This window comes from Cyprinus carpio, unplaced genomic scaffold (genome assembly GCF_018340385.1).
Source record: "Cyprinus carpio isolate SPL01 unplaced genomic scaffold, ASM1834038v1 S000006488, whole genome shotgun sequence".
NCBI lineage: Eukaryota > Metazoa > Chordata > Actinopteri > Cypriniformes > Cyprinidae > Cyprinus > Cyprinus carpio.
Window position 1 is genome coordinate 163,587 of NW_024879162.1, and position 12,765 is coordinate 176,351.

Sequence of the window (12,765 nt, forward strand, 5' to 3'; positions counted from 1 at the left end):
TCAAATTCAAGGTACTGATGCTTGCCTACAAAACGACCACTGGCACGGCGCCAACTTACCTAAACTAACTAGTACAATCTTATGCACCCTCCAGAAGTTTGCGCTCTGCAAGTGAACGACGCCTTGTGTTGCCATCCCAAAGAGGTTCAAAATCACTCTCACGGACTATTTTCCTGGACTGCTCCCAGCTGGTGGAATGGAATGCCTTCCGATCTCAATTCGAACAGCTGAGTCTTTACTCATTTTCAAAAAACATCTAAAGACTCATCTTTTTTCGCCTGCACTTAACTAACTAATATTAGTACTTACCTTTTTTTCTTTTTCTCTTCTATCATATATGCAAAAAAAAAAAAAAAAAAAAAAAAAAAAAAACCCTGGCTACATGTTCTGTACTAGACTAACTGAGACTTGTCATAGCACATGTATACCGTTGTTGTTTTCTCGTTGATCTGATTGTTTCTACTGTTCTCATTTGTAAGTCGCTTTGGATAAAAGCGTCTGCTAAATGATTAAATGTAAATGTAAATGTAAATGTGTGTGTGTGTGTGTGTGTGTTCTCTCTTTGACTGGTGCAGGGTTCGAGTGTGTGTGTGTGTGTGTGTGTGTGTGTCTGTGTGTGTGTGTGTTCTCTCTTTGACTGGTGCAGGGTTCGAGTGTGTGTGTGTGTGTGTGTGTGTTCTCTCTTTGACTGGTGCAGGGTTCGAGTGTGTGTGTGTGTGTGTGTCTGTGTGTGTGTGTGTTCTCTCTTTGACTGGTGCAGGGTTCAAGTATGTGTGTGTTGTGTGTGGTGTGTTCTCTCTTTGACTGGTTGCAGGGTTCAAGTGTGTGTGTGTGTGTGTGTGTTCTCTGTTGACTGTGCACGGGTTCGAGTGTGTGTGTGGTGCAGGGTGTGTGTGTGTGTGTTCTCTCTTTGTGGTGCGGGTTCGAGTGTGTGTGTGGTGACTGTGTCTGTTGTGTGTGTGTGTGTGTGTGTGTTCTCTCTTTGACTGGTGCAGCAGTGGTGTGTGTGTTCTCTCTTTGAGTTCGAGTGTGTGGTGTGTGTGTGGTGTGTGTGTGGTGTGTGTGTGTGTTCTCTCTTTGACTGGTGCAGGGTTCGAGTGTGTGTGTGTGTGTGTGTGTCTCTCTTTGACTGGTGCAGGGTTCGAGTGTATGTGTGTGTGTGTCTCTCTTTGACTGGTGCAGGGTTTCGAGTGTGTGTGTGTGTGTGTGTGTGTGTTCTCTCTTTGACTGGTGCAGGGTTCGAGTGTTCGTGTGTGTGTGTGTGTGTGTTCTCTCTTTGACTGGTGCAGGGTTCGAGTGTGTGTGTGTGTGTGTTCTCTCTTTGACTGGTGCAGGGTTCGAGTGTGTGTGTGTGGTGTGTCTTTTACTGGTGTCAGGGTGTGTGTGTGTGTGTGTTCTCTTTTTGACTGGTGCAGGGTTCGAGTGTGTGTGTGTGTGGTGGTGTTCTCTCTTTGACTGGTGCAGGGTTCGAGTGTGTGTGTGTGTGTGTTCTCTCTTTGACTGGAGGGTTCGGGTGTGTGGTGTGTGTCTTCTGTGTGTGTCTGTTCGAGTGTTGTGTGTGGGTGTGTGTTTGTGTTCTCTCTTTGACTGGTGCAGGGTTCGAGTGTGTGTGTGTGTTCTCTCTTTGACTGGTGCAGGGTTCGAGTGTGTGTGTACACTGTGTGTGGTGTTCTCTCTTTGACTGGTGCAGGGTTCGAGTGTGTGTGTGTGTGTGTGTGTGGTTTTCTCTCTTTGACTGGTGCAGGGTTCGAGTGTGTGTGTGTGTGGTGTGTGTGGTGGCAGGGTTTCGAGTGTGTGTGTGTGTGTTCTCTCTTTGACTGGTGCAGGGTTCGAGTGTGTGTGTGTGTGTGTTCTCTCTTTGACTGGTGCAGGGTTTCGAGTGTGTGTGTGTGTTGTTCTCTCTTTGACTGGTGCAGGGTTCGAGTGTGTGTGTGTGTGTTTCTCTCTTTGACTGGTGCAGGGTTCGAGTGTGTGTGTGTGTGTGTGTGTCTCTCTCTTTGACTGGTGCAGGGTTCGAGTGTGTGTGTGTGTGTGTGTTGTGTTCTCTCTTTTGACTGGTGCAGGGTTCGAGTGTGTGTGTGTGTGTGTGGGTGTTCTTCTCTCTTTGACTGGTTCAGGGTTCGAGTGTGTGTGTGTGTGTGTGTCTGTCTTTGACTGGTGCAGGGTTCGAGTGTGTGTGTGTGTGTGTGTGTGTGTGTGTTCTCTCTTTGACTGGTGCAGGGTTCGAGTGTGTGTGTGTGTGTGTGTTCTCTCTTTGACTGGTGCAGGGTTTCGAGTGTGTGTGTGTGTGTGTGTGTGTCTCTCTTTGACTGGTGCAGGGTTTCGAGTGTGTGTGTGTGTGTGTGTGTGTGTTCTCTCTTTGACTGGTGCAGGGTTCGAGTGTGTGTGTGTTGTCTCTCTTTTAACTGGTGCAGGGTTCGAGTGTGTGTGTGTGTGTGTGTTCTCTTTTGACTGGTGCAGGGTTCGAGTGTTTGTGTGTGTGTGTGTGTTCTCTCTTTGACTGGTGTGCAGGGTTCGAGTGTGTGTGTGTGTGTGTGTGTGTGTGTTCTCTCTTTTTGACTGGTGCAGGGTTCGAGTGTGTGTGTGTGTGTGTGTGTGTGTTCTCTCTTTGACTGGTGCAGGGTTCGAGTGTGTGTGTGTGTGTGTGTGGTTCTCTCTTTGACTGGTGCAGGGTTCGAGTGTGTGTGTGTGTGTGTGTGTGTGTTCTATCTTTGACTGGTGCAGGGTTCGAGTGTGTGTGTGTGTGTGTGTGTTCTCTCTTTGACTGGTGCAGGGTTCGAGAGTGTGTGTGTGTGTGTGTGTGTTCTCTCTTTGACTGGTGCAGGGTTCGAGTGTGTGTGTGTGTGTGTTCTCTGTTCTCTTTGACTGGTGCAGGGTTCGAGTGTGTGTGTGTGTGTGTGTGTTCTCTCTTTGACTGGTGCAGGGTTCGAGTGTGTGTGTGTGTGTTCTCTCTTTGACTGGTGCAGGGTTCGAGTGTGTGTGTGTGTGTGTGTTCTCTCTTTGACTGGTGCAGGGTTCGAGTGTGTGTGTGTGTGTGTGTTCTCTCTTTGACTGGTGCAGGGTTCGAGTGTGTGTGTGTGTGTGTGTGTGTTCTCTCTTTGACTGGTGCAGGGTTCGAGTGTGTGTGTGTGTTCTCTCTTTGGACTGGTGCAGGGTTCGAGTGTGTGTGTGTGTGTGTGTGTCTGTGTGTGTGTGTTTTCGCTCTTTGAACTGGTGCAGGGTTCGAGTGTGTGTGTGTGTGTGTCTCTCTTTGACTGGTGCAGGGTTCGAGTGTGTGTGTGTGTGTGTGTGTGTGTGAGTTGGTTGATGTGTTGTCTGTCTTTGACTGGTGCAGGGTTCGAGTGTGTGTGTGTGTGTGTGTGTTCTCTCTTTGACTGGTGCAGGGTTCGAGTGTGTGTGTGTGTTCTCTCTTTGACTGGTGCAGGGTTCGAGTGTGTGTGTGTGTGTGTGTGTTCCTCTCTTTGACTGGTGCAGGGTTCGAGTGTGTGTGTGTGTGTGTGTTCTCTCTTTGACTGGTGCAGGGTTCGAGTGTGTGTGTGTGTGTGTCTGTGTGTGTGTGTGTGTGTTCTCTCTTTGACTGTGCAGGTTCGAGTGTGTGTGTGTGTTCTCTCTTTGACTGGTGCAGGGTTCGAGTGTGTGTGTGTGTTCTCTCTTTGACTGGTGCAGGGTTCGAGTGTGTGTGTGTGTGTGTGTGTTCTCTCTTTGACTGGTGCAGGGTTCAAGTGTGTGTGTGTGTGTGTGTGTTCTCTCTTTGACTGGTGCAGGGTTCGAGTGTGTGTGTGTGTGGTGTTCTGTTCTCTTTGACTGGTGCAGGGTTCGAGTGTGTGTGTGTGTGGTGTTCTCTCTCTTTGACTGGTGCAGGGTTCGAGTGTGTGTGTGTGTTCTCTCTCTTTGACTGGTGCAGGGTTCGAGTGTGTGTGTGTGTGTGTGTTCTCTCTCTTGACTGGTGCAGGGTTCGAGTGTGTGTGTGTGTGTGTGTTCTCTCTTTGACTGGTGCAGGTTTCGAGTGTGTGTGTGTGTTTGTGTGTGTGTGTTCTCTCTTTGACTGGTGCTGGCTTCGACTGTGTGTGTGTGTGTGTGTGTGTGTTTCTCGTCTTTGACTGGTGCAGGGTTCGAGTGTGTGTGTGTGTGTGTGTCTGTGTGTGTGTGTGTTCTCTCTTTGACTGGTGCAGGGTTCGAGTGTGTGTGTGTGTGTGTTCTCTCTTTGACTGGTGCAGGGTTCGAGTGTGTGTGTGTGTGTGTGTGTTCTCTCTTTGACTGGTGCAGGGTTCGAGTGTGTGTGTGTGTGTGTGTGTGTTTCTCTCTCTTTGACTGGTGCAGGGTTCGAGTGTGTGTGTTGTGTCTCTTTTGACTGGTGCAGGGTTCGAGTGTGTTGTGTGTGTGTGTGTGTGTGTTCTCTCTTTGACTGGTGCAGGGTTCGAGTGTGTGTGTGTGTGTGTGTGTGTGTGTTCTCTCTTTGACTGGTGCAGGGTTCAAGTGTGTGTGTGTGTGTGTGTGTGTTCTCTCTTTGACTGGTGCAGGTGTCGAGTGTGTGTGTGTGTGTGTGTGTTCTCTCTTTGACTGGTGCAGGGTTCGAGTGTGTGTGTTCTCTCTTTGACTGGTGCCAGGGTTCGAGTGTGTGTGTGTGTGTGTGTGTTCTCTCTTTGACTGGTGCAGGGTTCGAGTGTGTGTGTGTGTGTGTGTGTGTGTTCTCTCTTTGACTGGTGCAGGGTTCGAGTGTGTGTGTGTGTGTGTGTCTGTGTGTCTCTCTTTGACTGGTGCAGGGTTCGAGTGTGTGTGTGTGTGTGTGTGTGTGTTCTCTCTTTGACTGGTGCAGGGTTCGAGTGTGTGTGGTGTGTGTGTGTGTTCTCTCTTGACTGGTGCAGGGTTTCGAGTGTGTGTGTGTGTGTGTGTGTGTGTTCTCTCTTTGACTGGTGCAGGGTTCGAGTGGTGTGGTGTGTGTGTGTTCTCTCTCTTTGACTGGTGCAGGGTTCGAGTGTGTGTGTGTGTGTGTGTGTGTTCTCTCTTTGACTGGTGCAGGGTTCGAGTGTGTGTGTGTGTGTGTGTGTTCTCTCTTTGACTGGTGCAGGGTTCGAGTGTGTGTGTGTTCTCTCTTTGACTGGTGCTGGGTTCGAGGGCAGACCCTGGCTCTGCTGAGCATCTCACTAAGTAGGTGAGTCACCTCACAGACGGACCTGTGCCCTTACAAAAATTCTCCTCGCGAGAGTCTGCGAGAACACGGGCGTCACCCCGCGTCGTTATTTTCCTTACTCATCAGTTTAAGGCATGAGGCTGAGGTGCACGAGCAGCCGCTCCAGGTGGCGAGCGCCCGCGTGCACAGCGACGGTGAGCAGAGGGAGCGCGCGTCTCCTTCAGACAGCAGGTGATTCATGTGATTCAGCTTCACACACACACACACACACACACACACACACACACACACACACACACACACACACACACACACACACCAGCACAGCTGCGACTGACAGCGCACAGTGACAAAAAAACACTTCATTTGGGCTTCGAGCGCGCTCTTCGGGCGGTGCATTGTGGGACAGGCGGTGACGTCACCGCGCCTCGCTGTCTGGAGGGGTAGTTCTGCATTTTCGGATTGTTGTTGTTGTTATTAATGTAAAAGTGTTTTGTTGTTATGAAGTGGTATTTTATTCAGGAGACATTCACTTACCAACCTGCACACACAGATCGCGTGTTTTGAGTTATGCAGTCATTACTTTATTTTACTTTCATTAATATACAAAGAAACATGTAGAATGAAACAAGGAAATAAACTCCATAGTTTTTCATCGCATATGCACTCTGAATGGGCTTTATTGCTCTTTATCTGTGTAAAATCTGCAGTAATAAGGCTCTCACGTTTTCTCGCGTTCCGCGTGTATTTTGAGCCTTTCCGCTGCCCGTCACGAATCGCTTCGCCCCGCCCATATGTACGTAACGCGCATGCGTACTGCGCCCTTGTAGAATCCAGCAAGCGTAGATATGGCGGACCTCTCTCTGGATGAAGTGATTCGTCGCCGCAGTTTTAACGCCAGAGGAGTCAGTAATAAGAGGTAAATGCGTCCAGACGATTCAGACAGCGTTCATGCTCACCGCGGGGGGTTTTTTTTTTCAGCTTACCGCTTTCTTTATAAACGCAGTTCGTGTAGGCTGAGCGCGATGTCCCGCCTTCTCCCGCCGCTGATTGGTTTATATCCCGTTTGAGCCGCGCTCTGGTTGGCTGACGCGTCCTGCGCCTCTATGTTCGCGGCTGTTTTCACAAACAAACCTCGTACATTGTGTTAATTCCATTAATCTCGGTAGTTCTTTTACATTATCGACCCGTCTCGCGTGAACTAGAGCAGTAACGCAGCCGCTGTTAAACACGAGCTATCCGCTGATCGACAGAAGTGAGACATTTCACATACTTCTGATTCAGAGGATCTGTTCATACACGTTCTCTTTTTAATGTATATTTTATTTTGTCATAGAGACAAATTCATTTGTGTATGAACACTTTGACGTTCCATGAAAACGAAGTTAATTTTGATTCGAATCAGAAATTCGTCTTTACGAGGTTTGTTGGTCTTTCCTGTGTAACTCTGCTGTTGTCCCTCCCACAGGCCCATATATGGCAGAGGGGCGGGGGGTCCGTGGGCAGGCCTTCGACGCGCGTCAGAAGATTGGCAGCAGTGATGTCAGACAGCGGCTGGGCGGTGGGCGGAGCTACAGGAGGTAAGCGCTGGGACTGATGAGCTCTGGTTTGTTCAGACGCTAGTGTTGCTCATCGCTCTCTCCGTGTCCAGCGCTCCAGGTAAAGGATGCGAGAGAGAAGCTGGGACAGAAAGACGCGCGGGTTTCCGGATCCAGGGTCGAGGGGGGCGGAGCCAGTGCGGTGCAGGACGCGCGGCAGAGCTGATCAACTCACGCAAACAGCAGCAGACGCACTCTGAGCACGACGGTCAAGCAGACGCCCGTCAAACCCGCGGGAATCACTCACAACCAAACTCCACAACACGGCCCCCGGCCCCAGAAACACCAGATGTGGGTGTGGCCCTGCAGCCAGGCGGCGGGATCACAAAAGTAGTGGATGGCAAGCGATAGGTTGACCGCAGCTTAAGAGGAGCATCCCGATGGCGTCCAAATCAGCGCGCAGCATCTATGAAGATCACTAAAACCATGCAGGTGAGCAGATGGAGTGCCGGTCGTACAGCTTTAGATATGATCAGCGTCACATGATGAGCACGCGTGACGGTTGTGTGTGTGTGCGGTGGTGTGTGTTGTGTGTGTGGTGTGCAGCCGAGGCCTGTGGGAATGACCAGCGCGATCCGGATCAAACGTGCCCAGTGCAGCCGCTCCGGTTGAGGACTCACACAATTCCTGCAGAAAAACATGTCATAATACTCACCATCGCTTGTCAGATCACATAAATTAGTCCATTAGTCATGTCTTTTATTGAGCGTTGTTGAATTAAAGCAATCACAGAAAGTTCTGACGGTCACCGGGGCGTCTCTGCTTGTAGGGTTTCATCTGCTGGAAGCTGATGCTTGATGGAGGAGGAGGAGAGGTGATGGAGCTAGTGATCACCTTAACAAACAGATGACGATCAACTACAGCCAACAAACCTGACAGACCACGAGTGAGACCCCCCCCCCCCACACACACACACACACCGCTCTTCCATACACACACGGATTGGTTTGTTTTTACCCACCTTTGGATATTAGACGCGTCTTAGTATGTTATGTGTTAAGCCAGGTAAAAGAGATGTGGTCGTTATCTAGATTTAAACTACAAGAGTGGGGTCTGCCTCCCGAACAATGTTAGGTTAGGTTAGTCCTAGAGTTTGGGCGCCGCTAAATCGGAGAAGGATCTGCAGACTGCCATCAGTTTTTTATACGACTATCCATTCCTTTAGTTTTTTTTCCAAATTGGTATGTTTCGCCGCGGCGCGATGAAATATAGAGTGAGTTATCATCAGCATAACAGTGAAAGCTAACACCGTGTTTCCTGATGATTATTTCCCAAGGGTATAACTGTAAAGCGTGAAGAGGTTCAGTAAATGGCCCTAGTAATGAGCCTTGCGAAATCCATACTGCACTTGTGAACGATATGATACCCTTCATTTCACTGCTAACGAAATTTAATGGCGTATTTGTTTTCATTTTTTTCTTTTTTTCTTTTTTTGGTGGGAATATAATATCGATTTAAAACTCATGATTAATGCAACTTTCCCTAATGCCAACACACAGGGTTTGTTAGTCTATGCACAAAAGAAGTTGTGTCGGCATAGGGTTGAACGCTAGTCGCACTAAGACCATATAGCACAAATGTGAGAGATCCAATCAAAGAGATCTAAGATGTATTAAGAGCGGTTCATGTAAACTATAAGGATTGAGCAGTATCCGTAATATGATCACGGTCTAGAATCCCCTGTACTGAACTCCTCATCGCCCATGATGCCCTTACAGGAATTGAGAACAAATACAGTTGGTATAGATTACACGTACACCACACCACACACACACACACCAGATTAAAAGGGTTCATATGATGTGATTTTCAAGTGTTCCTTTGTCTTTGGAGTGTTGATGATAGCTCTTAGTGAATGATAGAAGATTCTGGTAAGTTTACAAAGACTAAAGTCTCAAATCCAATCAGAGTATATCTTGATAAAAGTTAAGGGACGCTTGGTTACACTGTGCCTCCTGAAACAGCTCGTTCTAACACCCCCATTCATGTCTACATCACGGTGTGGGTCAGACTTAGATTGAATAACACTGTTCCGGATGTTGTTTCAGCAAAGGACAGAAGGTGGGTGGTTTCAGTTAACACCAGTTAGTTTGTTGACCAATGCAGTATATGTCAGGGAGATGTGTGTTGTGGTCTAGGAGAAATAGAAAATAGCACTTTATTTGTTCTGTTCCGAAGTAGATGCAGTTAGGGACTCTTGAAGATTTAGCTACATACAGAGACGCAACAACAATTTTATGGATTATTTGAGAGAGGCGGGCATCATAGAGGACCTACAATAATGTACAGTATTTGAAAAATACTGAGTTTTTTGAACAGTGTAAAGCATGTCAAACATATTCTGGTTACACGAAAAATACAACAAAAATTACTGATCTTTAAAACAAGCATCCCATGACCCTCCTTTAAAAAAAACCTGGTCCTTAATCAGAACATGAGCGTCGCTGTACCCTCCCCCGTCCCCCCCCCCGGTCTGGAAATAAAGACCGTCAAGTGTGTGTGTGGTGTGTGTGTGTTGTGTGGTGTGGGTGTGTGAGGAGTGTGTGTGTGTGTGTGTGTGAGGGCTGCTAGGTCGAGATGAGATGAGTTTGAGGCACAGAAGCAGCCTTCAAATTGTCCTGATCAAGTCAGCGAGTTATAGTGAAAGAAAACATGAATGATTCAGAGTCTGTCAACTGAAAAATACAACGTGTCCGCACCCTCCGCGTCTCGTATCTGTCTCTCTGTCTCTCGCTCTTGCTCTCTCTCTCGCTCGCTCTCGGTCTCTCTCTCTCTCTCTCTCTCTCTCTCTCTATTATCCATCTGTATGGCGGGGGCTGGTCTCTAGCTCGGGCTACCATCACTAAGGTGGTGGAAGAACTACTCTTACACTCCCCCAGCAGTCTCAGTGCCCCCCCGCGCCCAACCGCCCCCACCACAAAGAGACCCTACAGCCCGTCTCCCAGGACGACCGAACCGCCGCACGCAAACAGACGAGCGGCCCACCCACCACAACACACTGACACAAGGTACTCACACACACACACACACAACACACACACTACACTGCCGCACAGGTACACTCACTCACACACACACACACACACACACCACTCACCTCACTCAGTCTACACACACACACACACTAACTCACTCACTCCAACACAAAACCAAACACACACCAGGTACACAGATGGTCACCGTTGAGCGCAGGCAGAGAACACAAACCCTTATGAACAGAAAGAATATTTAAAAGTGAAAGTAAATCACTCTTGCAGTAACACCTGTACAAACATGTCCAGTCAAGTCCACCATTCATGCAGTACATTCACAAATCAATCTGAAATACTGCGAAAAATATATTCAAACATTCTGCAACATTATAACCACTCCACTCCACAACAGATGCTTTTAAATTTCAACACTGTTCAGAACAGGAAACATTTTAAAAGGTGATCTCCCTCTCTCTCTCTGGTACAATGACTGTGTGCGTCATGGTGTGTGTAATATGTGTGTGTAGTGTGTGTGTGTGTGTGTGCTGTATCAGTGCCTGTCTCAGTCCTCTTGGAGGATGGGCACAACCCCTAAAGATTATGGTCAACAACCTTCATCCATCGAACGTGACGGAGGTAGGATATATATTGGTGAGTCCTGTCTGCTGATCCACACACACACCACACCGACAAAGTCGCAACTCACGGGCTCGTCTGACTCTAGTGTGGATTCTTTGTAGTGTGTGCACAGGAGCTGTTCCCCTGTTATGTGTGCTCCGGGGCGCTGAAGCAGCAGCGCGCGGGCTGGTGAAGGTGGGACGTGGATGAGGTGGTTCTGTTTTGTGCGTAAGTTGAGGATGCGGTCAGTGGGCCTACAGGAAGTATACAACAACCGCTGCTCCCTGGACGGTGAGCCTGGGGACCCCGCTGCCTTCTGATTCGTCACTGATCGTGTCAAGAGACGCATTGGAACCTGATCTCTGTGTGTGTGGTGGGTGTGTGTGTGTGTGTTCCATCTCAGGTCAGCCGATGAAGTGTAACCGTGCACATGCGGGGGCAGTGTGATCACGTCAGAGCAGGGACCATCCTCCTGTGAAGTACCCCCCCCCCCCCCCCCCCGTGTGATGAGTGAGGATGCAGGATGATGAAGGTTGTTCTGACCTCTCTCTCTCTCTCTCTCTCTCTCTCTCTTCTCTCTCTCTCTCTCTCTGTCAAGAGAGGCTCGAGTTTAACATCGCCCGGCGCTGCGGCTGCGGCAGATAGACTCGGCGCGTCTCATTCTCAGGCTTCTAAGAGTTCCGTGGGACTTCGTATGGTTGGAATCAACCAGACCTCAGCATGAAAGGCTGCTGTTCTAGTTTACTCCAGTCCAGAGCGGTCTTCTAGAGACACGATTTTTTGCGGAGCCACAACGCTCTCGCACCGCCCTTCGACAATCATGAGTATGCTGCACACATAACACACACACACACACTACACAAAAACACACCCACACCCAGCTCTGTTTATGTCTATTATTTGCTACACTGTTTCTGTGAATCTAGTTCACGCTTATCTTCCCGTAAAGGTATTAGTTTATAATCCTCTGTTGTTTGCTCTCTCATTGTTCACATGACTTATTTTGAGGACGTGTTCAGCATTACATTCCTCATTTCACGGGTTTTTGAGGATCACGATTTTAAAGTATATTCAGAGTGGTACAGCGTTTTGAGGTTAGCTAGCACGAAGGTTGTGGGTTCGTATCCCAGAAAAAAGAAAAATGTTAGCCTGAATGCAGCCAATGCGTATGTTATTATCCAGATTAGTTATTAGGGGGTTTGGTGCAAACTTCATAGTAGCCTAAAACTGAAATTTAATCTGGTTACAAAGATGGTTAGTAGACCATACACTTGTACCACAAAAGACTGCTTTGAAGTAATCTTCCTGAGTATCCCAATCCTAGCATATCCAAAACCGTCAGAACAACTGCGATGTAACAGAATCTATGGATTATCTCTCTTTCTAGCATTTTTAAAATACAGTTGCTCCTTTACGCTTATGGAAGGTTAAGGAAAACAATCTAGAAACCGTGGTTAATGAGAACCCCACTCGCACTCTTAAAGAGAGCAGCCCGGAAAATGGAGCACAGCTGGAAAGTTAGATTTTACAGTAGGTCAGAGTTTAGTGAATTATGAGAATAAAAGTAACCTATTTATAATATTATAACAACCATTTAGGATGTGGCTAGTGCTGAGCACTTTTCTTTTCTTTAGATTTCAAGAAACATGACCACAGCTATTTATTCAGATGCGTGGTTAAAATTAACTGAAAATCTCAGGTCATCAAACAAGGGTGGCATTCCTCAACATCACAGCAGTAGTAATGACTTTATGAACTCCTTCATTCTAAAATCATACTATTAGAGATAAAATAGTAACCATGCAGCCGTTGGCTACAGTGGTACATCAGACAGTGCACTATAGATCATGAGGACCCAGTTCCATCATTCTATACAAGGAGAGAGGAAGAATGTAAAACTTGTGAATCATCTCAACAAAAAAATGTATGTTAGGACACATATGCCATCTTAAAGCTCCTAAAAGAGGTGCTCAGAAGTCATAGATCTCCTTCTGACTATATTAATTCTCAATTGTTATTAGGATATCCCCAAAACTCAAACGGGCTGTATTAAGCTCTCATCAAAAACCACAACTGGACCCCAAAGACTAGTTAATTAGAACCGATCTCGAATCTACCTTTTCTGTCAAGCTACTAGAAAAAGGTAGTATCATCAACAATATAATGCATTCTTAGAGAAAAGAAAAATGGCGATCTTGTGAGGAGTTCCAGCAGGATTAGACCGTATCATATGTATAGACTGCTCTCCGTAGAGTTACAATTGACCGTCTGTTAATTGAATCGTGGTTGTATCTCTCTATTAGTGCTATTGGCTCTTAGTCGGCGTCGACACTATTGAACACACCATTCTTTTGCATAGACTAGAACACTTGTTGGCATTTAATGGAAGTGCCTTGCATGGTTTAAATCGTACTTATATGACCGCCATCAATTCGTCGCCGGATGA

General features: G+C 47.5%; 1 long non-coding RNA gene and 1 other non-coding gene across 2 annotated transcripts; one reads left to right on the forward strand and one right to left on the reverse strand.

The window, feature by feature from the left end:
- Positions 1-5,113: 5,113 nt before the first annotated feature.
- Positions 5,114-5,267, reverse strand: LOC122143710. Its single transcript, XR_006159326.1, has one exon. It is a non-coding gene; the product is annotated as a U12 minor spliceosomal RNA (small nuclear RNA).
- Positions 5,143-6,855, forward strand: LOC122143705. The gene is made up of 3 exons (XR_006159322.1): positions 5,143-5,362; positions 6,600-6,711; positions 6,783-6,855. It is a non-coding gene; the product is annotated as an uncharacterized LOC122143705 (long non-coding RNA).
- The last annotated feature ends 5,910 nt before the right edge of the window (positions 6,856-12,765 follow it).